Raw genomic sequence first — 27079 nt, 5'->3', positions numbered from 1 at the left:
TTAAACTGTGGACCCTTTGTCGCCTTTCGACAAGAGTAGGCTAATGTTGACGCCGGGTTTCTCTCCACCCTTCCTTTCCCATCCATCCCTAATGGCGCGAATGACCTTAGATGTCAGTCACCTCCCATAAGATACTACTGATTATACATATAATAAGAGTTATCACTTATAGCGGGATGTTTAAATTAATGGTTCCCACTGCCGTGGAAAATAAACTCCAAAACTCTGGCAGATAATCACAGAATAATAAAAACCCAAAAACCTGGCAGGTTAGCAAAGGATAATAAAAAGGAATGTTTCTCAGGTTAAACATATCATTATATTTTTTTTAAATCAACTAAAAGTATATTTTAGGTAATTTTAACGTTCTATCTGGTAATGAAAATAGTAAATGTTGTTATAAGAATTCAATCATAAGGGATTTAAACATATTAGAGATTCAAAAATGTAACAACCGCATAAAAATCCTGAATTTCCATGATTTTGGAAAGATCTGTGATCAGCGACAAAATTGCTATCAGAAGTACCTATGTAGTCAACTTGACGACAAGGAAATTTTGTTTGGTCACTTTTTTTACCAAAAAAGTACAATACCGATTACAACTATTGCCATCGATAATTTGCCAATAAATAAGTGCCTTTGTGCTCTGGTTGCGTTTATTTTGCGGATATGCTTTGAACTTTATGTATAATATTTTATCAGCATGATTTTGACTCTTGTTATCAAAGTATAATCGGGTAAAAATCGCCAAAAATCACCTCTAAGAAATACCAAAACGCGCGTAAAAAAGGGGCGTTAGGTATTTTTCATTAATAATGTGTTTGCTGTGAATTATTCCCCAAAATTCATTTTTTCAAACTTTTTATTGTATTTACGGGAAAGTTGTTATCAGAAGCGATTTTATCTTAGGTATGTATTTCTGATATCAGGGGTAATAGTCAGGTTCTGACGAATTTCACACCGATTTGCTCATCAGTGTAAAAATTAACGCCTCGTTACTTCAGAATTAAGCAGATACTTCTCTATCCGCTACAAGACGGGGTCAAGTCACCGTAGCGAACCGAGCGGATTTATATTTTGCACATAATAGCCTTTGCGAATAGATAGCTATTTAGTTCTTAACATAATGTAATATCACCACAGGAGGGTTATTAAAATGAAATTTCAATGGGGTGCAAGTTTGATACGATCACCTCCAGAAGTAATTAATGTGATCGGCTCTGGAATGTGCCTATATTTTCGCCGTTAGTAATAGGTTTATAACTTCAGTAGTGCGGGATAGAAGAGAAACGGCGAAGAAAATCCAGGATTTGACTAATCTTTAAAGAAGGCGCCAACCAGTCGACTGTTTAATGCCTCAGCTGACGAACGGTATAAAGAAGTTGAAGTAGCATCTAACAACATGGAGTTAAGGTTGATGAATGATTTTCCCAACTCCAGTAGTTGAACTCGGTCTTTCAGTTCAGGATATGAGTGCACCAATCTACTTCCCAGTTCAATCCTGCCACATTATTCCTTTTCGGACACCTTATCCGGAGTTCGTCCTCGTTTGCTCACTATTTTCCTGCCGTCTTGTTCCCCAGTTCGTTGAGTTGAGGGTGCACATCCGTTCACTCGCAAAAGTCGTAAACCACTTGAAAGCCGCAATCCCCTCCCGTCGACCGTCTGCGATTCGTCTTGTGCATTATCCTAATCCCTTTATTCCATTCTGCTCCGCCGTCCTCAATTTACGAGGGCGTATTCCTTCCTCCAGGCCACCACAACTTGTGCAGCTTCACTTCACTCGAAATTTAGGCAGTAATAGAGAGAGACCTGATTCGAGAACATTTTGAAAATCTACTTAACTATAATTACGTTGGGAAATCGAAAATATGGAGCGCATCTTGCCCGAGGAAAGCCGTATACACCCGCCAAGAGGGTTAGGCGTTCTTTCTTTCTCTCCGTCTTACCTTAATGCAGCGCATCAATTGAATAATAGCCATAAATGAACTATTTTAATTTTTAATCCGAGGCACCCAGGACGATTGCATGGGCAATTAACCTCAGTCATCCTTGTAAATTTTTGTGGCGAAAATATTCCGTTTCAAAACTACAACTGACGAATATTTCAAACGAAAAACTTGCAATAATTACGCGAGGCATGAGTCAATTTGGCAATGCTACCTTTACAGTCGATGAGATGACTCAAATCTCTGCTAATGCTCTCGCGTCTCATGCATTCCCTTGCAAAAATCCCTCCATATTTGGGGTAAAATCAGCGGCGGGACATTTCTGATTGGCTCTAAGACAATTTTAATATGCATAGTAAACTAGTCTCCATACGTTCATACGCTTCTACAGTAATTGTTATCCCGAGAAAGAATTGAACTACTTGTATTATTAATGAATAATCATGCATAGTTCACTAATTTTGGAACGTATTGTTCTTGCATAGCTTGAACTAGTCACTTTAAATCGTGTTTGCACAACATGTTGAATAAATCACAAAACCATTTACCTTTATACTGAATATTTATCTCTTTAAAATTGTGGAATATTCCGTGTTACTCTTCATTAGTCCCGCTCAATGTTCCATAGCCTAGACTATATGTATTTACATAAGATTTCAACGAAACAATAGCAATTGGCAAATGTGTGTAGGGCAATAATAGACTACATCCCTACTTTGAAATTTTAACCGATTCCAATTATTACTGTATGGACGCTGTTTATAAAACTGTCCGTTTTAAGTCATAAATTATTTAAAACTAGTTTAATGTAATTAGTTAATATACTGTATAATAAGGAAGGCATAAGCGCTCACTTACCTACTTTGAAATGTGTACCCAGACCTCGACACTATCCCAGAACTTCATCATCATGGCATTGAATGAAGCAGTTTTTTGTAACTATGAGAATTTAGTTTGACTCTAAGGGTTGATAATTACGGCATGGATTGCTTTATCGGCCATCTACATTGATGGCCGAGTGGTAAATGTTTTACGCCTCGCCAGTCGGAGACTGATATTTTTTTGGTGGCTGACCGGTCGTAAGCTGGTATGAGTTAAAAAAATGTGCGGGAGAAGCTGTATCAAAGTGAAATTTAATTTTTTGGAACGCATCTTTGTATCATTGTGATAATAAGCTGCATTCAACCGAGGGTGAAAAATGAAGTTGTTGGAACGGCGTAGTTGTTAATCAAGTTGCTGCAGAGGGATATCGCCATGGGCACAAAAACGCACCAGCTCGATCACTCCGATAATTACAGTTCAAAATTCATTCAACTCATTTCGATTACGTTTCACCTGTCGGATCAAGTTTGAGATTAAAGTGCTCTCATACCCTCACCAGTCTCTTCATTCCCTAAAAATATTTGTGCTTGTTTCATCCTACGCACAGAATACCCAAAAGGAGGAATCTCGAATTAGTCCACTAGTCCCAACAGTGGTGGAATTTTACGTAAAAAAGTAAGTAAAACTATTTTGCAAACGTGACGGGAGGTACTTTTGAAAAAAGCTTACCGAAAAATCGTGTCACATCTTTATTGAGTGTCCTTTTTTGCTTTAAAGAATGTAAGATGCGGGTACCTGGAGAAAAATTTATTTCTGTTACAACTTTAAATAACGTATACGAATTTCACTGATTGTTGTGATTTGGATTTGCCAAATTAATGATTTGGAACGTAAGATTTCAAATGTAAATTTACAGTTGCCAGCCCATCTCACGTTTGCTTCAGCGATGTGGTTTTTAGGAGACATAAAGAAAGTTATCTAAAGCTGCTGCTTTGTTGGACTTAATATATAAGTGGCTGAAATAGGGTCGTGTTTTATAATAACATATTTTACGGAATTAAATAAATCAAAATTTGAATGAATACTATTGAACAGACTCCGAGAGTTCAAAGATTTTCAGTTGAGGCTCCGGAATAATTCAAGTTCTATTATGTGTGTTTCCTTTAAGGAGTACCAGCGGTTGCGAAAATATTAATTGGCGCGAGTCAGCCTTTTTGAAAGATGAAGGACTTAGACACCGTTTGAGACCCCACTGCATTAAGAGTACCGACTGTATACACTTTAAATGCCTACCTGTCAGGCGACATTTTACTTAATTTCCCATTTTTCACGTTTTTTAGATTGCTTCTTTTATGCGAACATGGTTTTGTAGATAAATCTCATTTATATGTGTAAATTTAGTGCGTTGACAGCTAATTGTGAGCAATCTGTGCTTCCGATTGAGAAATCCAACCTGATTTGCGTATCGTAGCGCTCTCTGGTGTTGTCTTCAATCCAGGAGCCGTGCCATATCTGTGTCGTTTACCTTAGCGCATCTGTGATTGGCGGTGTTCGAACGTGGTTAACGACTGTGCCCTTCCCCGTCCTTGAACTGTGAACACTTACGCGACCTCCGTGCGCCCGAGCCTAGAGAAATCGAACCTCTCGAACGAAATCTCACTTTTTCCCGATTCTCATTCCTTCCGATTTCATAACTAACTCTTGTTAGAACACTCCCTTTTTCTTCTGCAGTGCCAATTTCCCTTGCGACTCACTTTTTCCTTCCTACCTTTGATAAAGTAAGACGTCAAGTTCAGGCAGTTCACTTTCTCCACTTTTGGCATAGAAATTTGGGAAAAGGAATAAATTGCGCCCGAGTGGCTCTCGTTCTGTTATCAAATACTTTCCGATGCATGCACCTTTACTCGTATATTTTTAGTATTTTGCACGCACAAAATTGCTTCCGAAGTTTAATTCGTTTGGATTGTTTATATTATGATTGTTTATATGCACGGAATCCTTTGGGAATCAGGATGTTCAGAGTTCAGAGCGTAGAAACAAATACTATACTAAGAAAATGTGTGCTGCCTGCCGTGGGGTATGATTATTCCTCTTTTAATCAACTCATGGGTATCTGCTGACCTATTCACCGTTATATCACTTCACTGGAGTGTATCTCACGCTCATATTAGTTTTTAAAATACAATGGTTAGAATTATATACAAATTAAGAGCGGTGATGAATACATTAATTTGAGATTGCGATTTTTTCTGCTTCTAGAATAGTGCTTAGTGGAAATGGAGGGAAGAAATAGGTTCACGAAGTTTGAAGTAATCTTTAAATATTACACGTACATAGGCTGCTTTCAATTAGCTTTCAATACAATTGCCTTTTAACACAAAGGTAGAGGGTCAAAGATCTATCATGGAGATGGGTGTTTTACAATATGAGATATTTGTAAGATAGGATTTCTTGGGACTTGATTCCCTCTGTAATCAAAGACGATGGTACTTATTATATTTTCCAAAATAAGCAGATAATACTTCTTAATATTTGATGGTTGAGTCCGTCTAATTAATTTGACTCTCGCACTATGAAATACGTATTCTTTAGTATAACTAATTGACCAGATGAAACTATGCAAACAACGCTGTCAGTATTCAATTATTTTATTATTTTCGATAGTTGAATCGTTTATGGGCTAGTAGCCTAACCTGAGCCCGTAGAGTTACGTTCCACCCCTGCATTGATGTTGCGTAAATTTTGGTGGTATGCACTCTTACGTGGTAGTCCAGTGGGTAGAGCGATGGGTAATAGACCGAGAGTCCGACATTCCCGGCGATTTCTCTGGGCACCCTCGACTTAACCGTAGGTGAATGATTTTGTCAGGTACCATATCTTCCTGGGAGACCACAGGCGGCACTGGGGGAGAAAATGGCCCTCCTACCGTAATGTGTGGGTTTCACGCGGCGTATTGTGCTTAGTGTTATGTGAGCTCTGCTCTCACCTATCAAACCAACTCTCGGGTTGAATAGTGGGTAGTATAGTAATAATGCCCCCCGGGTGATCTGATTAATAGTAAAGTGTGGATTATTTGAATCTCGGCGATTCGCAGGCCACCAGTAACGTCCGAAAGGCTAAAAAATATCTTCAATATGATGCAGTGCAGTAATGTTAGTGCAATTTTATGTAATTGCTCCCAATCGCAGATTCAGAAGTTAGAGCCAAATTCACTAATATACCATTACACTACCATATGGAGTTCCAAGGGTGGTACTACCCCAGCAATGCAAATTTTAGACCCCTGATGAACAAAAAATGAAAGTTTTCCCTTTTTTTGCAAATGTTACGGGCGAATCAGATGGAATTTATAAAATATCTCCCAGCTACGGAATTTTTTGTTTACGGATGCAAATTCGGGAACCCTTTTGACGCATTTTCGAAAAGACTGCCGCGATGAATGGAGGTATTGGTGCATTAAAATTCAGAAGGGGTTGCTTTTGCGAAGAAGATTGCGTGAGCCAATTAGAAGCGACGGAAGGAGCCAGAGATTAAGGCGGAGTGTGTGTGTGTGTGTGTGGAGGGGGAACAGGGAGCGCAGCCCCCCAATTTCGGAGAGGTCGTTCGCGTTCACAGGAGAGCAAGTAGCAGCCGACTTTCCTTCCCCACTCACCTCCTTCCGATCCCCCCTTCTCGTACCCCGCATCGCGTAAGACTCCCTCTGCTGCCACCATTCTCCCCTCGCTTTTCCCGGCTCTCTCTTCTCCAATCTCCTTCTCGCTCTTACACACCCCTCTCCGGTCCCCCATCCACATTTTCGCTTTAGATATGTATGTATCTTCTCTTAAGCCCAATAGAGTGACATTCTCCTAATGAATTATTCAAGAGGGGATTGGAGGAAAAGCAAGGTCCATTTTCGACGGAGTTCAAGGAAGGTTGTTGAGTGCTAAGTAGAGTGTTGAGTCGGAAATCCAAAGGATGATGATATTTCTGCGGTTGTTTTGCATGACATCCAAGTGTAATTACTCTGCGATGCTCAAGAGGGTTTTAGACATTGTGGTGCTGTATTAACAATGGGGTAGTTTGATCTGGCAGACTTTCCAAATTTTCTGAGGGGCTTCAGAAATATTTTCTGGAGGTTTAATGATTTGTGCGATCAAGTAAGTTACACCTAAGGTTTCGAAGAAAATCGTGACCTAAATTATTCCTTTGAAATACATCTTGACGATTTCACGTTGTTGAGCGTGACGATAATATCGGTTTCCGGAATAATTTGTGTTTTTGTGACAACTTTTGTAATTGTCAATTATAGCTGCGGAATTCATTGAATTTTAATGGCGAATAGTGATTGAATTGATGTCCCTGCTGCGCAGATATGTTTTTGATGCCACTGAGCCTTCTTTATCTTGAGGAATCAATTGAAATTCTCAGGAAGACATCTATATTAAAATAAATAATTTACATATTTTATACTTCCATCCACGGAATTTCCGACAAAAAATGAAAATGGATGCATGGTAAGGATTGACTTAAGTGTGGAGGGGCGGAAGGATTGACATGTTTGATATGTGTGTGGTGTTTTCGAATTTTTAGCAAGAATTTACTCATTCCGTACAGGAAGAGAAAGCTGTTGAAAGAAGAATAAAGCCTGGAATGTATAGTATAAAAATGAAAGATTTTTATGGAAACTGATTTGAACTCATTCTCAATGTAGTATACGTTTCAGTATTCTGATGAGCTATTGAATCGGAAATAAATCTATTCCCGCGAAATATTCCATGATTTTACTATTGAACTTAATTGAAGTGAAAAGCTATTGCTAAGAAAATATTTATCAGCGCTGAAATAAGTTCATCAACTTCATTTCCTATATCCGAGAATGAAAAATGGGTTGGTTGACATGCTGTGCTAATTGATTTACTGCAGATATATCTAGTTCCTACTCAAATCCATAATACCATGAATGATGAAACCAGTATATAAACCGTCTAAATAATATAATGTAATATTGAGACTGCGATTCAGTCGTAGTCGTAACGGGAATATGATTTCACGCCCCATAATGCTCCATTAGAAATTCCTATTTCGTCGTCAAAACGCAGTGTTTAATGAACACATCCAATTTCATTAAAACGAATACACTCGTGTTCTACCTACTATCTGTTAAACTCCCGATGAACGATCCCCAACCCAGTAACGAACATTTTTACGGCGTCTGCGATGGTTGTATTAAATCTAGAAGACCGATTTCTTCTATTCGCTCTCGCTTTAATTAATTTCCATATCAATTCCACTCTGCACCAAATCCTCCGGGGGGCAATAATGCTCGTCCCCTGTGAGTTGTAACCCGCTGACCAGAGGACGCTTCGACGGATGGCGGTAAAATTAATGATTCTTTGCGCAAGAAGACCTCGCGAGGCCGGCCGTATCCGCATGCCCAAGAAAGGTTTTCCGCGGTGGGCTTTGAAGGAGTTGATGGTCGAAAAGGGAAGGGATGCGGATCCTTCCTTTGCTGCCGAGAGATCCTCAAATTTTTTTGTGCGACTCGCGTGAATTAAACAAGTCCGCGGTTGGGTTTTTTTCCCCCCTCCCGACCGCAAACTATTTAGGATTCTCGTCTTAGGGATGGGAATAAGGGGAAGGGTTCCCTTCCTCCCTTGATGGGCGGCGAGGCTTAACTTAAAGAAGGGGGAGATCCTGTATTCTCCCTCTTGTCTGAGATTGCGTGCGCGACTGAGGACCAAAAAGGGCGTGTGGTTGGGTAGTTGGTTGGATGGTCGGGTTGCCTGGTAGGGGGCAGGAAGGAGGGAGGAATGGTGTGCTGGGGGGATGGAAGAGCTTCGCCCAGGCGCGCACTTGAGCTTGTGTGAGGCTAATTACTTGGCGACGGAAGGATACGCAGATAAGGAAAGAGGTGGAAAGGTTGCATGCAAGAGGGTAGAGGGTTGTCGGAATGGTTGGGGCCGGGGGGGGGTAAGGGCGTGGAAGGGTTAAAAAAGAAGGAAGGGGGAAGCAAAACCGCGAGCTTAAGATTTCCAAGTCAAGAGTGATGAGATTTCGCGATGGGGAGGAGAGAGTGGAGGGAGGATGGGTAACGGGGAGTCGAGTGGAAGGGCGGGAAGTCGGGGGAGAAGTGTGGAGGGAGTGAATCAGAGGGCATTTCACGTCTTTGGGTAACTGAATTTCGTCCCACCCCCGCAAGTCAAATGTAACGAGCGGATGGATGTCGGGATCGCACCATGCGAGTCGATGACAAGAGACATGCATAATAATCTGATGACAATTCTTGCGGATCCTCCCTAGTTATTTTGGTTGCGTGAATCCGTGATTTCAGAATCACGAGTATATTCTCTGAGGCAGCCAAGATTCAGGACTGAATTAGAACGGACCACCAATCTCCAGTATTTTTCGATGGAGAGAAAAAAAAACATGGTCTTGTCTCGTCACAGTATAACTCTCCCATATTTATTACGAGTTACCTTTTGGTCTGTGCCTCTACTTAAACTTGTTACTTAACAAAGTTTCAATATTGACACTGTATGCTCAGAAAATCATGGCTTCTGGGTAGCGGTATTTAAGTTTTTTTTTATTTGTAAAATGTTAATAACGGATATATGAAGTATATATTTAGCATGAACGCCCAATGTGATAATAAGAACTCCCTGTGTCCACGAATGTATACGAGACATTATTCGTGTGTTTAATGAGCGACGATAACAGCTGTGCCGGTTTTTATACCTCTGAACGTTTAAGGTAATTTTCGTACCTTGCCTTTTATTGCTTTCCCTAATTCTTTAACCAGCATAGCCAATTTTGTCACTGTTTAAATTTAAAATCCCGGCTTTCTGCTGTTCATGGGATGGATATGCTTAAATCCTTAAATGGAGCAAGTACCGTGGACCACTGACTAAAATTCGAAGAGATTGCTATCAGCCAAGCAGAAATATTATCCTAATCCATTATGTCTTTCTTGCTCACCCGGCGAAAAAAATAAATGCCATTGTCGTATGTAAATACCGGCAGAAAATGTGTCTTCTGAACTTTAAATGGAGTCATGAATAAATTCCATTATGTTTTACCGTGTGCGTGAGTGTGGGCATTTAATTCAGCGCCTCTGGGAAATCAATGGATTCGTTTTATATTTAAAACAGAGGAGATAACATTCCACTCCTCTCTAAAGTTTTATTATTCTCGTATAGAGCATAAAAACGTTCCGAATGAACTTTTAATTTGAAATCGTAAATGCCCAACAGTATAGCAAGTCTATGATTGTTTCGAAGGTTCACTTAAATCGATTTCTTCGGGATGTTGTTTTATTTCCAATGATCTGTTTAAACATTCATGCCCGTAATATCTTCTTCCAATCGGTGAGGGGAAATCTGAATGCGCATGAATTGGTATAAAATAATTACGAGCGTAAAAATGTACGTACGTACGTCGTATATTGATGATTGATGGCGCTTAGCTCTCCATTATGTAATTCTAACTATTGTTAAACTTCATTTCCTGGAAGTTTCATTTAATTTTAAATATTAAATTCTTGGAATTTTTTTCACAGTTTCATAATATTTACTTTGACTACGTTTTATAACACGAAAATAATAGACGTAATTGAGTGCATATAAGTTGTCTTGTCATATTATTACACATAATTAAAAAGGATGTAACAAGTTAGCCACTCACTACTAATTATTAAAGCTAACTATAAAATATTCTGAAATGTTAAATTCTCATTGCATATATTTAATATTCGTAATATTAAATTACTGTTATTAAATGCAATATTAGTGTTGAGTACTTGTTTGTAGTAATCTTCAAAACTATCTTAGCCCCTCTAATCCAACCCTTCCCAGCTTTTTACGGTAACGTCTTCCATAACCTGGGTCTCATCCTTGGATTTCCTCTGTTGTTAATTCCTTTGCTGTTTCCTTTCAGCATGGTCTTCAGCATGCTGTTGTACTCCGGGTGTACCAAATCGGCTTTCCTATTCATTACGAAGGTGCCTTCAGTAGATAACGCCCGTCATCCTGCCTTCTTAGAACTTATTCTTAGTCTATTTTACTTTCAGAATTATTCTGCTGTACCACTTTCCCTTTTCTTCTTTTGTCTGCTTTTCTGTTGCCGTGGAAAATGAATTAAAATATTTTTAAATTCACTGATATCTCTAGTAGTAGTTTTGAGGGGAGGCGACCGACAGCTAAGGTCATTTGCGCCATAGGGGATGGACAGGAAAGGATGAAGGGTGGAGAGAAACCCGGCGTCGGCATTAGCCTACTCTTTACGAAAGGCGCCAAGGGGTCCGCAGTTTAACGTCCCATCCGGCGGACGGCGTACTCACTCAAAGTGCCCTCCACAAAGCACCTCAAGTAGGGATCGAGATACCTCTGAAAAATATTCAACACCGCCGGGATTTGAACCCGCGCCCTCATGGTGGGAAGCCAGTACGTTAGCCCCCGCACCATCTCGATCCCCCTGATATCTCTTCTCGACAGTAATGATACTTATTTATACATATATATATATGTGTATATATATATGTATATATATATGTATATATGTGTATATATACTATATATATATATACTATATGTATATATATATATATATATATATATATATATATATATATCTTATAGTAATATTGCTAAATTTAGATATATAATATTTTGCATATAGTTTCTATTTTCATATAAATTCTTCTCAGCTTGAAATATTCTGATCTTAACTTTTGGTTCTGCCGCGTATGGAGGTCCTGCTGGTATATGTTTCCGCTCGCTGCAGTGTATTTTTTTGCATTAGATTTATTGCAAATTTTCTGTTCCCTGGGATGAAGACTTGACTTAGTTCTCCTTTTTTATACTTTGAGTTTCTACTTTCTCATCCCGTACTCCATATATGTTCATGAGGTACCCACACGTATCTATGTGAAATTAAATAAATTCCTACAGCCAAAAATAAGAAAACTTGAGAGAGCTACTGAAATGTTATTTCGGACATTCGGTGACCATCAACGGGGAGAGGTAAGGGCTTGATAGCGAGAAGACGTCAGTACCGTAGCACTGTTCGAGGTCAAGTGAATTAGTTTCTGTATCTGTTCACGTAAAGGATGCCTCTAATTAGTTACATCATATTTTCTCAGATAAACATTGTGTGCAATTAAGACTCAAGAGAGAAACAATAAGCTAGCCAAAAATATTCCAAGCATTTTTACTTAGTTTAAATATACGTATAACAGAGATTCTTATGACTTATCAGTGAAATACTAATGTACTAATAATAATATTAGAAGTTATCATTTCAGCATTTTATTTACTGGGTAACCAGGAAATTATTTACCAATATCTATTTAACTTATGTTAATAAGATTAATTGTATTGCTGTTATTGATAATTTTAACGACTTCTTACTATCTGACGTGAATGTTCACTAAGGTGCTTTTATTGCTATTGGTTACCTTTGTATTTGTATTGACATTTGTTTTGGTGTCGCTTCAAAATTTTAAAAGAATTTAATACATCGACGAAGTCGTACAGCACTGCTTTAATTGGTAACGGATAGATATAATTGTTCAAATTTCGATTTTGGATATACGACTTAATCAAATTTTCATTTACATGCTTCTTTCACGGACTTAACTCAATTATGTTTGTTTTTCCTCTATCTTTTTTGTTTCAGTTACCCCAATTCTTATTTTTAAATCGTTTTCTATTCTTACGACCCGTAGAAATTTATCTCGAATCTATCATAATCATCACAATTTCTTTGCATTTAATACTTTTGATTTCTACCTCGATACTCGCTTTTAGCTTCGGCACTTATCCATCTCTTCTTGTCTCACATAGGCATATACATTTGTACCGCTGCTTTATCCTTGTGTTTCACTTCTGTCTTCCATCTGACGACCTTCTCCCTCTCTCCTGGGAGGAAGCCCCTCATTCTCATTTCATTATCCTTCCGCAGCAAGAATATCCTGACTCCCGCATTTCCATTTACAGATTCGTTGCGAATCACCACGTAGCCACCTCTCCCGAGGTTTTCTTCTGCGCGCCATCTCATTTCACTAATGCCTTAGATGTCTCAGGTCATTCTACGCATGTATACTTCAGGATTCTCTTAAATTCCACATGTCTTTAGTGACCTGACATTTCAGGTCCCAAACCGAATTGATTGACGCATTAGGCTGAAGTGTACTCTCTGGGGTATGGTAGATCTCAATGGAAGGATTTTATATCCAGCACTTTCGAGAGAGTTTTACCACGTCTGTTAGTAAGTCGATTTAGAGTGGTGGTGGTAAAAGAGATAAGGGTTGGTGTGCTCCTTTATCTCGAGATGAATTCGTGGTAGTTGTTCCGTTGCTATCCCCGTCGCAGTGCGTGTAACATTAAAATAATGTTCATTCCTCCAGAGATGAAATGATCGCTGGCGAATTGACAGACTTCTGTGGTCCCCACCTTCCCTCATTAGAAGATGGTCTACTTAAACCTTATAAGTTTAAGGCTGTTTATTCATTGTATGACGGCATCCTATCTCCTAGATCGTCCTAGTATTTCGTAGTATTATTAGACAACCTTAATCATGGATAGGCTCTTAAGCCGACGGAGCACAGTCTCTAAATGCCCACTACTACTTAATCGCCAATCACACTCGCTAATTTCGTAGCCAACCTCTACATAAGGATTTCGGCTCATCTTCTCCGACCACGGGGTCGCGCTTGATTGCTTCCAGGTCAGCTTCCTAATTAATCTATCTAGAGCAGTAGGAGCGAATCTTAGGTTTGCCATGATACAGCTGTCCTCATCTAATATGCAAATTTCTTCGCGTGCTCGTGCTCCGTTTTCATGCCTTGCATTACGTTTCATTATTGTATTGGGTTTCTCACTTTGTATTCATAACCGCTCAAATTGCCTTCCACAGCTGTCTTCACTTAGTTCTTTTGTCCTTTCACCTTTTGGATCTTTTCCATAGGCTTCGACGCTCTCTCTGCGCTGGACTGGAGTGAAAATCACTCGCTCCGACTAATTGACTTGCAGTCACATCTAAGAGATATTTACAATGCCCAAAAGCCAATAACACTTCGTGATATTTCCTCACATTTTCCGAAATAATAATTCTTAAGCCATTAAATAGAATTTTTTTCCTACAATCATAAATGTTTGAGGCGATGTAGCCCAATGGGTTAAGCGTTCGTGTGCTGACCGAAGGGTCCGTACATAGTTCTAATCCGGGTGGCTATGTATACCTTCAGCTTTACGCTTGCTGCGTGATTATAAGGGTTCCAGAAATGTCAAAATCGTGTACGCGGGATGGAGAAAGGTGCTCAACTTCCTACCATGATATGAAAACCACCATTGGCATAGGAATTAGTGCGAGGGTAACCCGACCTTCACCTAATAAGCCAAATTTCCAGTTGATAACTATTATAATATTTCTCTTATAAACTCTTGCATCGTAAATATAAAACTCCATGATGATAAAAGGCATTAATTTTGCACTTAACTTCAGACATTAATTTACCATCTTCCATTAGTAAAAGCTTCAATTTTTACTATGAAAACGGGCACAAACGACAAGGCAGGTTGTTAGTTCGGTCTAAATCCCAAGAATTGTCCTAATATAATTCCTGTTACATTAAAAGGATCATGATAAAATTACTATGAATCATAAATTGGTGATTTTCTGCATTTGAAACGTTTAAAGTGTATTTAAACAACTCATATGCAGGAAAATTTCTGATAGTAAGCAAACTTTTACTTCGTAATGGTGGTTTAATATAAAAAACTCTTATGTACGAAACTCGTATTTAATTTTTGCATTTCAATATAATTTTTTTTAATGGGAACACTTGTCGAAATTGGAGGTCACAGCAGGTTTGGGAGTATCACCTGACCACTCTATGGTTATATAATTATATTCGGTCTCAAAAGAGAAGCAAAAGAATTTTTTCAAATAACATTGAGATTCGTTTTATATATATTTTTATTTTTCTGTAGAATTGGTAATTATCAATACAGCCAACGTTTTGTGACACAAACTACTCATCTTTTTGGATTTGATATGTCAGCATCGTGAGTTAAATGGACGAAATCGCAAACGTGGTACGTGATATACAGACCATGTCATGTACACGTTCACATTGATAATCAGTGAAATATAAACGTAATAATAATTTCTTATCTGAAGACGCCGACTGCAACGCTGGCGAAACTGTTGTCCCGAAAATATGGATCAACGCAGAGTAAATACCTAGATCATGAATTAGTGAAACACTTCGATACAGATCATGGGGAACTGAAGGCATCTTTATAAGTTGTTGACCTCCATTCCTCTAGACATACTAGTGGACCAGGGAGATTTCTAGCGACCGATATGTACAGTATACCCATTGTACATCCTCCCCATATTGACACTATTAAATTCATATCACTGAGTTACTCGCAGAGTGATGCACAGCATTACTTGGCAATACGACTTCGAGCCAGATTTTGACTGACACGGATTAACATGCATGTCGTATGACACAGTCCTAGCCGAGTTTGACTGTTGTTAAAAAGGCTGCATGAATGGAAAATAATGTGGAATTAAGAAATAAAGAAATGAATTCGATCGTAAAAAGAAATTTAAAATATAATAGGCTCAATATAAGATACAAGGGATTGTTTTGTGAATTGTGAAAGGGCTGTTGTTTTTGGAATAATGTAGGCTTATTTCCGCCAGAAATAGGGATTCAAAGTTAAGAAATAAAAGAAATATCTGCATATTCTTTCTCTTTCCCTTTAGCTAAAAAAGGCAGTGTTGACTCTTCGGGCCTACCTATTATATACTGTCTTCGACTCAATTATGAAATCTATGCTAATATTTTGAAGCTTTTGCGTCTCATAGGGAAGTTTAATGTGATAATAATTTCAACTAATTGTGTCATTTTAAATGGTAGATATTATTTTGAAATATATATACTTATTAAGTTTTGATTATTGACTAAGAAAAGCGTTTTAGCTGCCCGGGGAGTTAATTCTATTTTCATTGCTATTGTAGCTACTGGATTTTTTCAGTGGCCCCTGTTTTCTTCTTGAACATACTATATTTGTTGATGGATTTTACAAACCCCGTTCGAATACTCGTTTTAACTTGATTATAGGTTTACCGGTTATAATTTTAAGATAAATGTTTAAAAAGCAAGTAACGAACCATATGCTTATCTTAATAAATTGCTCTCTATAAATTTATGCCCAAAGAGAAATCATTTGGTTTTATGTGGGCATTTGCGAGTAAATCAGTAAGTTTCTCAGTCTTTCAAAAACTTGAGACGGAAACGCCGTTTAATCAAAAGCCGTGAGATGCGGCGTTTGATTAAACATTAACTACCTGGCAGTCTATTTTGAAATTAAGACGAATGAGTTTTCCATACTTGTGTTGAGTAAGAGTCGCCCAACGGCTATTCTGAGAGCATTGCTGTAGAATTATATCAAATGAAATTCGAAAAGGAATTGGCGGTATATCTACTTTCATGGATATAATCGATATGAATATGGAGGGCTAACTTAAAAATCCTGGGTCAATCTATCAGATGAAAAACTAATATTGATTCTGATCGAAGGCGCATCACCTCATATCGGATTTATTCGCTTGAGTTCACTCCGAAATTACCTAATGACATTTGATTGAAACATTTTCTTAACGGTAGTATTAGGATAATGGCAGCGCAACGATTTTACTTACGTTGTTATATCAGTCATTCACAAGACTTAATACAGCTGAGCATTTTTTCCGAGAGTCCGCTTCTTAATGCTGTCAGTGGTTAAAGGCAATTTTTTCTTATCTTCAATAGAGTGCCTTAACCCAGAGAATATTTCTAAATGTCCCTAGGCGTAACGAATTAAATGTCAGCAGCTCAATTTGCGGTCCGAATCACTACGAATTAGGCATAGGAGGTATTGAAAAAATTTCTATTCGCTGAATGTCATTATACTGTTAAATAATCGCAAAATCAACGGGGTAGCCTTGTATCGGAAGAGTTCCTAAGTTGACTTTATTCGGTGTACTCAATTATTACATTAGTATACGATAGGCACACAACTACAGAACATAATAACTACCACTAGTGATGATGAATCAACAAAAACTTTAAGTACTAAAGTAGTCAAAATATAGCTGGCGGTATTTTGTTCAAGAAGATACATTTTCAATGTCCAATAAATTTCATCTTTGTTGAAGCTTTCGAATTTAAACCTCTAAGATCGCCTCAAGGCTATTGATCAAAAGAAAATAAAAAACAATGAGATACTTGGCATGCTAGGGTAAAAGGGAGTTGTTGGAAGAAATTACTAGTTGGCAGAGATGTTGAAGAATGTGACAGAAGGGAGAATAATGAGAATTTGAGAGAGAAGGGAAGAATAGACATATTGGACGGCACAGAGAGGGGATGAGGTATGAGGAAAAGTAAAAAAGAAAAACGCTAAGTACGGTTTAATTACTGGGTAACATGATTTAGTTCCTTGCATAATATATCAGTCATCAGTTCCTAGGGCAAGTACGATATTTCATAATAGTCCGGTACTCCATCAGAAACCTACTTATCATTGGTAGATTAATAATAATTATTATGATTAATCAGTCGGAGATAGAGGAATAGCCTTACGAACCATGGGGTCTCTTCTAATCATATGGTCAAATGTCTCTTCTTCTACTTAAAGAGAGAGAGGTATAAATATGTCAAAATCTCATTAAAATGCTTCGATAGAAATGTTAGAAGCCTGCTTCGCGGGAAATGGTTAGTAAGAATGGTCATTTACAAATATTATTGCTTTATTTTGCTTTTTAGATGCAAGCGTAAAACCTTTCTTGGCCGACTTTGGAGATTTCGGAGGAAGAAAAAATAAAGTATATACATGTTGACCCCATCAAAACTTTTTCTGAATGACTGTTTTATCAATATTACTCGAACATTGAGGGAATTCATCGGATTGCGACGCGCCGTATGGAAATAATAATCAAAAATAGGGTGTGCATTTGATAGATAAGCACAATGTCGGCTTAGTATTAGAATAAGTAAAATATCGTTTTGATGAATATTAGAATTATTTCTTGTTTTTACTGAAACTAGAGAGAGAGGTTAGTGCAATAAATCGACATCTGGGAAACCGTGAATTCTGCTTATTGTTGGTCAAATGTTTACTCCTTGTATCACATAATGGATTTTACTGCTAACATATTTGGTTAATGCTGCTGAATAGGCAATTACTTTGATGTTTCAGTTGAGCTCATTGACATTAATGTTAAACAATTATGTCAATTAAGTCTTAAAATAGCTAACACGCACGCATATGCGTTTGTGTGTATAGTGGCAGAGAAGGCTATTTGCTAAATGTATGCGAAAGAGAAATGTATGCAAACGATAGTGACAAGAGAAAATAAGTCCATAACCATGTGATGAAATTGGTTCATAATGAGTAAAAAAATAACATATTCATTCTCACGAAAACTAATACGTTTCATGTGAAAATTTGAAGGTAAATATGCTATAAATCAGGCTAAGTATGCAAGCAGATCTCTAAATTGCTCGGAAAATCCTTTTACCTCACATGGCTCTAAAATCTGAGTGAACAATTATGGTAAAAATAAATTCAAGATCCCCAGATATGCTATATTCAGGAAAGAACTGTCTCAGTAGTTTTAATTTTCGGAGCGAGTAGTTGGCGGGGAAAGGAGTAAGTTGAATGCTTACGGCCGTGCGAGAAAATGGTCTGTCGCGCTTCAAGTAAAAATAGCAATCTTAAAAGTGTACCGATTTTTGTATTCAAGAAATCTCTAAGCTTATTATAAATTTATTACTGTGGACGTACACTCGATGTTATAATATTTGTTTCATATAGTAGGTAAATTAGGTGATAAAAAACTGTATTTATTATGTGATACCGATGAATTATTACTTGATGAAATTTAATTACTTTGTGTATAGTAACTGGCTCAAACATGGAAATGATTAAAGAAGACGACCAACTCTCAGGAAAAAGCAGAATAGTGAGTGAACAAGGGAGAGGTCAATCATCATTGAAAGGCAAAAGTAGGGACTTGGATATACTAAGGACGGAAATTTTTCGTGAGCTCTGACCAACTCTTGATAATATGCTCGCATTCCAGACTCAATTTTTCCTTAAAAATACCTAAACATTTAGACCATGAAGGCTGACTCAACTCCGTAGCGCAAGTAGCACGGAGCAAATTCCCTGAGCAACCCTTATCGTAGGAACTTTACAGAGGGAGCCTAGCTCCTGGCTCGTAAGCACACTCCGCTGGGACCTAATTTATTGTACTGTCTGGATAATCATAAACGGGTGGACTGCATGAGCCCTCCTGTAATTTGGGAGGGCGGAATATCCGAGTAATTTGAGCACATCACCAGCCTCCCCCCCCCCCACAACTGGTCACTAACTAGCCCTTTACCAAATATCATTCAATTTCGCTGGAATACGACTACTGCATGCATCAGGGTCTCAAGAGTAGACTGCCAAGTACATTCTCCACGAATGGTAAAAGCGTCGACAGCAGTAACTATGCGAGTGCTCGCATAAATTACGGGCATTTAGGCTTCTTTCCCGTACGGCATATTCATCCCCCGCCCTCTTATAATTGAAATTATTCAACCCCGAGAGAGGGAAGTATTCCGAATATAAAGTTGACATTAAACCGATTATCTTAATGAAGCCTCGCTGACATGTCAACAGTCATCGGATTGTCCCAAGACCGAGAGGTTGCGCATGGCCCGAGGGAGGCGGGGGAGTCACTCATGAACATTCATCGGACAGCATAGCGACGCATGCTCGGGAGAATCCCATTATGGTACCATGTGGAAATGCGGGGTGGAGAGAGAGAGAGGAAGGGAACGCTAGTGGGAAGTTGGGGAGGACTCTAAAAGGCACTGTTTTGTGGTCGATATGGCACGCAGGGTTCGGGAAAGAGACCATATGGAAATGATTGGGGCAAGGGGTGGGCGAAAATGTCTCTGGGGATGAGTGGTAGTGAAAAGGGAAGGGGTTTGGGAATAGGGGCGGGTTTGATGAAACTAGGGAGTGGGAGAAGGTGGGGAATAAAATGTTATTGAATGGAACATCAGGTATCCCGCAGGCTGATGTAATAATGCGTTACAATAATTTGCCCATGTATAGTGTCATTTGCGCAGTAAGCACTCATTGTATTTTATAAGCCGGCACCTGACCAATTCAGTATTATTTCTCCTTTTGTGATGCCGTGCTTATATTCCTTTATTAACGTTTTGGTAGGAAAAAAAATATTAGAGGCCTCTTTCCCACGGTTCAGTGCACCATTTTCATGAAAGCTCGAATGACTCGTTCGCGTTGAAGTTTTTATTCTAAAGGTCGCCCGCTATCTAGTAATATATGTTCTTGCTGTGTTGATATAAACCTTTGCTGACATGTGATGCTAAATTTTGGCTAGGCAATGTAAAAATATTGAGAATACGGGATATATTAATTTCATTGCGTCAAAGAAGGATAATAGGCGGAGCTTATGATCAAAAACTGCTAGAAATATAGGCTTGCTGTCCCGTTTCGAACAGATCGTTGCAAATTTTCATCTATAAAGACAAGGAAAGGGGGGGTTTTTGGTGATGTTTTAATTTGTTTGATGAGTGAGTGGTTAAAAGTGGCATGTTCGACAGTTATGTAAAAGATATGGAGGGGAAAGTGAAGGACTTCTAGAACCCTTTCTTAACATAAGACAAAGGAAAACCTATTTATACCTCAATGAAGAAAACACAATGAAATAAGTTAATTCGGAATTAAATTCCAACAGGGCAGGGCAGCCCATTAGGCAAGGCACTGGGCTATTAACCCGAGGGTCGAGGTTCGTTACTGGGTGACGGCTCTGGTCGTCTCAGCCATACCCAGGTCATGTTCATGTATTTTTTTGGGTTCTAGGTTTTAATGGGAAATAAAAGGTGGCAGGAGAATAAGGCCTACCCTCTCTCCCCCTCTGATGTGTGAATTTCACACGCCGCTTTGAATGAGTGCGGTGAAGTTTACCGATCAGCTATTAACTTTCGGGGTGTTAGCTGTATTTTAGAGAATTTTTTCAACATTCGTCTTTGACTTAGGTAGTTAGCATTTGCTCACCAATGATATTGGAGTTTTATTCACGCCAGCCGATAAAACTTGCAATTTTCACCTTCTCTTAATTGAGCTCAGACTAAAGCAGACAGGGTATTAAATTTTGATACTCTAATCTGATACATCTTCGGTTGAGGTCTTTGAAAATGTATTCTTCCCATATTCTATTTCAGCAAAGAATCTTATGTGTGGTATAGCCAAATAACTAACTATCAGTATTCCTGCCGTTCAAGGTCAATTTGCGATCGTCAAAATTGCATGCATGGGTTCATAGAGCTGGTAACTATTTGAAATGGAAATAAGAAAAGGGCGCGGTACCAAGCAGTGGTGTGTTAGCTAGACCTAATTTTAATCACAGTTGATATATCTTAAACCATTATTTAAGCCTTCCTTTACTGACTAGCCATCACAGACGCAACACATTAAGTTTGCTTGATGAGTGTTTCACCTATGTGTTGTTTCATTCGAAAAGTAATGGCCAGCTAGCAATAACGCTCTAGAATGAATAGTACTAACGTTTTTGATCCTCCCTGAACATGCAAAAATCATTCATGCAAACAATCCCGAGCGCAGTTAATAGTTAGGTTCTATTGATCACGAAAACCCTTGAATTTATTACGACTGAAATTTTACTACTTTCTGCTCATCCTTGAATACTGAAGGTAATAATATGAAGTTGATTCTGTAACGTTGCTCTGAAATAACGGCAATTGAAAACCCGCAAAAATATAAACATGTCTAATGAAACGACGATGATTTTGTTATATTTGCCGAATCAATATCACTCTACTCAATACATAGTCGTTCGTAGTGCTCCTACATGGAAATCGTTTTATGTGCTTATGATGCATCGATTCTTCGCCGCAAGTTCATTAATATTTTTTATCGTTGATTTATACGCCACACGTATATTTCCGTCGAAATCTTTACCCGCTGAATGATATTAGTCATGAGTTTAATGTGGTCCGCTGACATTTCTTGGCGTCATTTCAGCCCTATAAAGTCACAAAGTTTCCCCGCCAATCGTGATCCACGTAGAGATATATTTCCCTCCGCAGAAAATAGTAGCCGCGGTTAAAAGTGGAGGCTGTATTTTTAAACTGCTGTACAGGCAAGAATAAGCTAATTGTTTTGACTGTGAAAGTAATTTCGAAGGTTTAGTGACGTATTTTGAATATTTCGGGGAGGGTTTTGTTATTCCTTTTAGAGAGCACTTTCTGAAAATGTATCATCCCTCTTACCATCTTATTGATGACTTTCAGTAAATGATAAAGCCAACGAATCTCCGAGTTCACATCACGTTCACTCAAAAAAATTGTAGGCGTCGATTAAGAACGTTTCTTGCCTGTTCTGTTGCAACTTTTACAAAGTAATGCTATTAAGATAAACGATCTGAGCAAAAAAAACCTTCAAAAAATTGTTTTAATGGCATGAGTACTCAAATTCACTCGTCAAATGAATGCCGAATGAATTCTTTGCCATGGTCCATAAAACCCACGCGAATAGATGGTGTATATGCTATGTCCAGTCGAACGACAGGCAACGGATACTAGCTTCAAATGGTCACCCAGACACGACGGAAAACGGCTCATTCGCAGTTACGGAGTTAGCTATTTCCATCTCCGCTTTTTACCTCTCGCACAACTGAAAAATAATGTGCACCGATGCCATCGTAACAACTCACCACGAAGGTTTAATTATTTCCTTCCTCCCTTCGATGGTTTGGATGTTGCATATTCATTTAAGTGTAATTTTATTCGAAAAATATCTACCTATATCATCATCTGTAGCGATCAATTAAGTAATTACGTCTATTTCTTTCTTACGTATCTCCAGTTTTAAAATTGAGAACGAGGACGCAGCGCAACTGATGCATAGCGGGGTCGGAAATTTTCTTTGAAAAGACAGTAGACTGCACGCTCCTATGAATAAACCAATAATTTCCATCATTTTTTCTTTTCAACGGTCGCTGATCGCTATTGTAGCATTGTGTTCATAATGACTCAATGCTTGCTAAATCGAATTAGCTCCTTGTACTCAATACTTTACTTCGGTTGCAAGGAATGGCAAAACCTTGCAATATGGAGAAATACCACATAGTTATGCCTGAGGCAGTGTCCTGCATCAATAATTTACTTCATTAAAAGAGCAAATGTTGATTCATTGATGGATTTTTATAGGTTACTTTCCTTATATTGAACTTAGAAAAAGCACGAAAGAATCCTTGTTTGGTCTCAATGTCTATAAACCGTCCGCGAGACTATAAATCTTTTCATCAGGGTGGGTACTCGGAATTTTGTCGTGGACTTTTCCTTTACTTTCAGAGAAGTCCCTAAAAAGACTTTTTCTTTGCTTTCGTCAGGACTGGCTATGGTATATTATTGTCTGGGTATATATTGGTTCATAACTCTGGCAGAGGAGGCGATCAGCTATGCTATCCTATATCCCTGGTATTTTCGAGCGGTATCATCCCCACCTCAGACTTGATAAGGGTTAACTTGCACTTGGGTAACAGATGTCTGGGCCAGCAGCCAGTGTGTGTTCCCATCCTCTCCTCACTCAACTTCAAACAGTCAGTGTTTCGCACCATTATGTCTTTTCGCTTGCAATTTCTGGTTAAATTACATGTTAAATTAATTGAAGCTGAAAATTTACAAAAGAATGGGATCTACTTAAGAATGATTCTCCTTAAACCTTACTTTTGTAATTTGCTATCGATGAAATTTCCCGATTAGGTATCTTCTTTTTTTATGTTCTAGATGTGGAAATTAAGGTTTACGAGTGGTGTTACAATAACGAAACCGCATTTTTCAATTAGAATGAAAAGGAGACCAGAATGATGGCTAGCTGCTTTTTCGCTATAATTTTTTAAAATATATAGGTGAGTTATATTACTTTAACTTGGCGGAGAAGGCCCCTGGTAATGAGTCCAAAACGTCTCAGAAATTGACCGATACTATAAGTGCAGCCCTTCTTAATTTACCAGCGTTTCATTAACGAGAAACTGGTAACGGATTATACTTAACACCTTAAAATTTCAAAATTAAAGAAGAGCCCTACGTATGCTATTGAAATAATATCCATTCCTGTGAACTCTATAAATGTACTGATGATGGCTACAATTAGTTATCACCACAACCAACGATTATATCCTCTAGCTACATCATGTTCCTGAATCTCATCGCTGCTTAGAGAACATTAATATTCATGCGTTTTCTATGCATTCACTGCTTTGAATTTTTCCATTCAAGAAATATAATTTAATAATTGCTTTATATTTAATCTAAGAGGCAAACTCCCAACACTAACGACCGTTTCGGAAACATGATTAAAAAGATTCATTTCTTTTTTACCCGTCCCCATTATTAAACTCTCACTGAAAAGGACCAGATTTATACCGATTTACCTCTAGCCTCATTTTTATTGTGTGCTTTCGTTTCTTTTATTGCTTTTACTTTAAAAATAACAAGAGAGTGGACGAACAACTTGCCTCTGTGACAAAGAATACTATGGACTGGGAGGCCAAAAGGCTTATGAGGGGGTAATATGTCCATGTCCGTACTATTTTGCAGAAAGGCTGCTACTTGAATTTCAGTACACCTGCTCAGAGCATTTGCTCCACGTTTGTGAATTAGTCTCTTAAATTTAGTTGCACGAAATGGTGCAAAATGACCTCCGCTCAAGGTGCACCGGGACAAAGGACACCCGTTAAGCACACGGGTCACTCACCACGACCTGCAAAACACAACCCTCTCAGACCGTAAGGGGGACTAGCTTGAATGTGTGCAGAGGGAATCCATACAAACACACATACACGTACACACACACACACACGTAGGACCGGGCCAATCCGTGCCTCGAATGGGATTCCTTGTAGTCGAAAGTTAATGAAAAAATTACCCGAACGCGGAAGTTGTCGACTGGAACCTGAAAGAAAAAAATACATATACGTATATATAAAGAACGCCCCTTTTGAGCGTGAACGAAATTTTGGCGGCAATACACAGGAGGCCTTACGCGCCAACGAACGGGAAGGCCATTTTTTTTACTTCCGTTTTTTCCGCGGACTGGGGGCAGGGGAGGGGGTGTGGGAGGGAGGCGTGGAAGGTGGGCGGGATGGGGAGAGGAGTAGGAACGCTGTGTGGGGACGCGGTGTCCGCTTGGCCGAGCCGGATCAAAAGGACCCGGAAACCTTCTCCCACCGAGTGTCTCTCCCCTCCCCATGCCGACCCCTTTTCGATCCTCCCCCTCGCCCACCCTCCACCGTGACACCGCCCTCCGAGTCCGCCTCTACCAAAGCAAATCGACCACACCACCCGCCGGCTCCCACACCATCCACGTTCACGACACTTTCGATCACCTTTTTTTGAGACCTTATGTTCTGGTTTGAGGAGGGGTAATGGGTGAGGGGTGGAGTGGGAACTTTTCCTAAAGGCCACGCGGGTGAACTCAGAGGAAGTTAGTGACACGCACGCGACCACAGCTAGCTATTCCCGCTTTTCTTCAGCCAGTGGGAATTTTGTCTCTGCCCGCCCTGCTCGTAATCCGAATGCTTTCCCAATCACCACCCTTTGCCCTGGTTTGCTCGGGACAGTTGGTCAACGGGAGCTTTCCGCACTGGCAGGTTTGCTGTCTATCGCTCGGTTAAGGTGACTGATCAAAGTGCATTGCGCAGGATGACCAAAATGAATGCACATTCCCTTATTCATCGAGTCATGGATATACATTTACCGAAATTGAATTGAATTCCCTTCCCAGCGCTCGTAGTAGTATTAAATATCAGTGTTCTTCGGACGGCCTTAGGTACGTTGTCTTGTGTGGAAAGATAAATCCCTTCAATAACACTGGATATATAATTCGTTAATTGAATTTCTATTTGAGATGCATTTCATATCTCATGTAATCAAACATTTTAATGTTTTATATAATTTAACCAATTAACATTTCGGGAGAAAAAAGTATCCCTTGTGCCAGAAAATAACTGTACTTTATTCTGTTAAATGGCAGAAGGGTACGAACACCGATAATTAATTCTTTTCCTAAAACTGAATTGACTGCTGCAGTTTATACTCTTTAGCTTTAATGCTTCTTTTTAAGAAAATATTTTCATTAGCTTTACCAGCTGTTGTGTGAGCATTATAGTGTAATGCGTATAAAGGTTTACATGTGGTCCAGCCTTTGCATAATTTCTGATTATGGACGGGTACGTATTTACTATGTATCCATTTTCAATGACATATGGTCATGAGTTGAAATACATGGAGTAATTCCCGTTCCAATGCGCCACTGTGGGAATCGTATGGAAAGGCTGTCAAAGTTCAATCACTTCAATATTTTGTTCCGCTGTTGCAATTAACGAGTTATGAGTTTGAGGTGGATTTGTGGCTTCGCATAAGGGTACGTCAACTAATTTGTAATTAGCTACGCAATTTTCATGGCAGGGACTCTTGTTTCCTGTTTTCTGGCCGTATGCACTTTCCTCTTTGGATGTTTTGAGTGTCTCTCCCAGCGTAAATCATTTTATCATGACCATTAGTACACGGTTGCCAGTTTCCAGATAATATTGAGCGTAAAGGACAAAATTAGATAAAACTGAATCTTTGAGCACTCTGAAGAACTTTGATGTTTATATTTAATAGTAGGTACAGAATCATCAAATACAGAGCATTTAGGTACTGGGTCCTATTACTAATAAAAATAAAGAAAGCCTCAAACGTCTGGATCCTAGAAAATCTCTGAATTTGTTATTAACATTGAATAGACGCAGTTTGACCACTTCTTTATCCCAACATAAAGCGCGAATACGCCATACACAAAGCTAACTAATACATATGGCATATTTAGCCTGGTAATTTTCTACAATGGCCGTTCATGAAAATTTCCAAAGAAGTGATGTTTTCCCAAAAGCAGAATTATTCTAACACAATTCTCTCTTGGTATCGTCGTTGGGAATCTAAAAGCGCGACCTGCCAAGCTTCAACTTCGCGAGGTGAATGAAATATCTCGTAGATAAAATTTCGGACTCATTCCATCCATTAAAATGATTAACGCGAAAAATTTTTCAATGATTTAAAATTAATTATATTCCATGACTGTTTAACCTTCCACTTACACTAGTTAATATTTCTCCGAAATATTAACTAGTGTAAGTGGAAGGAGTATTTTCATCTTGGGAAGCGACGAAGAGCCATGTTTCACGTGCCGAA

The sequence above is a fragment of the Hetaerina americana genome, unplaced genomic scaffold (assembly GCF_022747635.1).
Source record: "Hetaerina americana unplaced genomic scaffold, ioHetAmer1.1.p SCAF_35, whole genome shotgun sequence".
Classification (NCBI taxonomy): Eukaryota; Metazoa; Arthropoda; class Insecta; order Odonata; family Calopterygidae; genus Hetaerina; species Hetaerina americana.
The sequence above is the reverse complement of the archived record's forward strand: the minus strand, read 5'-3'. Positions refer to the sequence as shown.